Source organism: Acinonyx jubatus, chromosome X (assembly GCF_027475565.1).
Source record: "Acinonyx jubatus isolate Ajub_Pintada_27869175 chromosome X, VMU_Ajub_asm_v1.0, whole genome shotgun sequence".
NCBI lineage: Eukaryota > Metazoa > Chordata > Mammalia > Carnivora > Felidae > Acinonyx > Acinonyx jubatus.
Window position 1 is genome coordinate 122,133,096 of NC_069389.1, and position 3,754 is coordinate 122,136,849.

Consider the following 3,754-nt stretch of genomic DNA (forward strand, 5'->3'; position numbering starts at 1 on the left):
AACTTCTGTGTTATATATATTTTGTCACGGTAATGTTTTTACAAGAGTGTAAACACCACCTGCGTTTCTTCTTACATATAAACTTTGATTTATGCCCTCACACACCTTCTACTCCAGCCTATCTTCTCATTAGTCCTTGGAAAATCTGTTCGTTTCTGTCCCTGAGCCTTTGTCATACTCTCCTCTAGCCTGGAAACACCCTGTCATTTCTACATCTCCAAATGCAGCTTAAATTTCTCCTTCTGTTTTTTCCCCAGAGTACTTCCTGTTTAAACTTCTGATATGGGTAGTTAATCATGCAGTTTCTTATTATTTCATCATTTCATACTCAGATCTTGTCCTGTTCTCTCTCCCCCAACAGTCCCTAAGTTCCCTCATGCTCGGGACTGGGTCCCACATAGTAGAGAACGTTGAGGCACAGAGTAGATCTCAAAGGTGTGATGAATGATTAAATGGTGGGTGGAGAAGAGAAAACTGAAGAAAGGTGTCCTATGGGTTCCATCTTCTTCCAAGATGGGAAATCTATGAGGAGTCTGAGGCTCAAGCTCCTGAAGGAAACTGGCTTGGCAGAGACACTGCAGGGCAGGGACGATAATACCCTCCCTCCCTAAGAACTGAGGGGGCCTTTCAGAGAGGAAAAAGAAATCCCAGCTCACCTCTAAACAGACTATTGGGAGCCCAATTGTTCCCTCTTCTTCTGGGTCATCCTTTCGGGGTAAGAGCAGAGTCCTGGGAAGGTAGTGCTGGAAGAAGAGGAAGAAACCGTGAGAGACTCTGGCCCTTCCTGCAGCAAGGTAAGATAAAAACTCACCTTGGATTGGATACTTCTCACCCATGAAATAGTGTTATCACCTATCCTACTTGCCTTACAGGCACTGGAGTTCAAAATGAGATAAGAGACATGGCAGTGCCTTGCTAAGGGGAAGCCAGAATGAAATAAAAGGAATGACTGAAAGCCTAAATAGCAGAAACCTTGGCAAGGCAGGATTTGCACCGCCAGGAAATAGGTGACATCTGAGCTACCCCTCTATACCCAGCTCCACTGGGCTGCACTGTCCAATGGGGCAGCCATGCAGTCATGTGGCTATGGACACTTGAAATGTGCTGAGTGTGAGTTGAGATGTGCTGTACAGGTCAAATACACGCTGGATTTTGAAGACTTAGTGAAGAAAAAAAGTGTAAAATATTTCACTGATAACTTATTATATTGATCACACATTGAAATGATAATACTTTTGGATATGTTGGGTTAAATAAAACACATTGTTAAAGTTAATTTCACCAGTTTCTTTTAACTTCCCATACGGCACACATGTACCTCGCATTATGTTTCTACTGGACAGCACCGTCCCGTACGGAATGGTGGCGGCTTGACATCTTCAAGGCAACTGATGCTTTCTCTGCACCAAACATCCAGTCTTGCAGTCCTTCGCACCTCCCAACCCCAAGCATCGGTTTTCCCCTCCCTCAGTCTGGGTAAGGGCTGATCCACTCCTTCAGTTGCAGCCCGAGGGGCTCTCCTCTCTGCCCCCACTATCTGAGTTGGTTCCTCCACGTCACTCTTCCCATATGAGCAGTGGCTCTACACCACGCCTTCCAGCTAGGGCTCCAACACTAAGCCATTTAGGTTCCAAGATTTGGGGCAGAGGGACGCTCCCGTGTGCAGCTGCAGTCACAGAGTGCATTTGGTCCTTGCGCCAGCTTACCTCCAGCGCCAAGACTCGCCGATCTCCTCCAGCAAGCTCTCATCCAGCCATCATATGCTCCAAGGCACGGCCGCCACGACAGTAACTTAGCCTCACAAGCTATCAAACTCACTCAACGACAGCAAAACCGCAGCCTCGGGAAGGCCACCAAGCCTTCCACAGGCACACAGGGCGCTTGCGCTCCACTCTGCGGCTGCAGCCACAGGCGCCTCCCGAGCTCCTCCTGGGCCCGCAGCCGCGTTTCCGCAGTTGCTGCCTCTCACATGTACACTCCTAAGATCGCGCTTTTAGCCATCTCTAGCCCCCAGGACAGACGGAGGCGGTCCCGCCCTCCCCAAATGATCTTGGGAGTTGTAGTCCGCAGCCCAGACGCAGGCGGGGTCGACATGAGCACCGCCCCTCCACAGGTGGCTAGCTTGGAGGCCACAGCCTTGGCAGCTGCGTCAGCTGCAAGGTCCTTGAGGACGAGAATCTCGGGGATGAGCTAGTGCCCAGCCGTCTGGCGGCTCCTTCAGCCCAGCTGCCTGCTAACACACCTGCAGCCATGGGTGTCCTGGCAGGAAAGGCACCAGCGTGGTTACAGGACAGGCACTTGGTGTTCCAGCAGACTGCAGGGGACAGAGTGAGGTCCTGAAGATTAACTCTGAGTGTCTTTCGTGGGCGAGGCACTAGCCCAGTAGGGAGGCACTAGCCCAGGCTCAGGAGAACAGAGAACCCAGACAGGCACAGGCCGCACCCTTGGGGAGTTCAGCAATTACAGGGCAGTGAGTCTAGGTGCAAGGGTGCAGGAAACTACTGAAAAGGGTAGCCAACCCTTAGCTTACAGTAACAGTAGAGGTGGGGCCCAGTAGGTAACTTTCAGCCAGAAAAATGCCTGAGATACCCAGACCTCACCTCCGCAGAGCCCAATTCGATTCTGGGTCTATGGGCCACCTTCGTGTATCAAAGCACTACTATAAGGAACAACACAATTTAGCCAGACAAAGGTGAAGGACTGTAAGGGTTAAATTGTAGTGTAAGGCTAACGCTTAGCTTGAAAAATAACAACTTTGTTCTGACACTGAAGGTCAAAAGATAACAGCCTTGCTTTTACTCTTGCAAATCATACTTCATACTCTTGTGAATCAGGCTTTACCAATGAAGGAAACAAAAGCTCAAAAAAAGAGCATCAGAGACAAGGCCAAGGAGATACACTGGTTGCAACTTAGCGGCAGAAAGTCTAAAATAATCACCTCATTCAATAACTGTTTCTAACTCATCTGGGAACTGTTTCTCTGTTCTGTTCCCAGATAACGATAAAACGATGTGATCGGCTTTAAAAACTCTGTACCCCGGCTGTTTGGAGCCACACTCTTATCAAGAGTGTTGGTCCCGATCGGTCGGCCTTGCCTCTCATTGTCATAGACTTTGTTGTGACTGTCACTGGTGCCCGTAGCATTCTGTTTCAGGAGTCGTGTGGATGCAACAGGACAAATACCAGTTACATCAATAATCTCCTTCAACACCCCTAAACATTATCCAATCTACCTTCAAACTATTTTCAAAATTGTTTACTTTCCTCCACTTCTTTACCTACCACCATAGTCCAACCGAGTGGCCTACAAAAATGGGGTTCATGTGCCCCTGGGGATGTGCACACTTTCCAAGGGTTGGGTGGGTGAGGCTATCTTTAATTTCCACATTCAGGTGCTTAAGAGCCTGACACTTTGGTCATGCACTCTCTCCATCTCCACAATCACGTTTCGTGTACTTACTTTATAAAGGAAAGCATACTCATTATTCATCCTGAAATACTTATACTGACAACTGAACTATATAATCCCAGGAGTTAAAAACTCCAGTGGGTTGGCAAAATAAAGGAACACCACCAATCATTAGTTTGGAAAAACCTTCCATCAGTGAGTTAATGAAATCATCAAGAAATTCCTTAAGACTTGAATTTTCCTACCGTACACACACTAATTTCTGCTGGAAATGAGGCATGGTTCAAAAACATCAGTATTTTAGCCTGTGTTGAGATATTACGATTTCAGATATATTGTATGCTA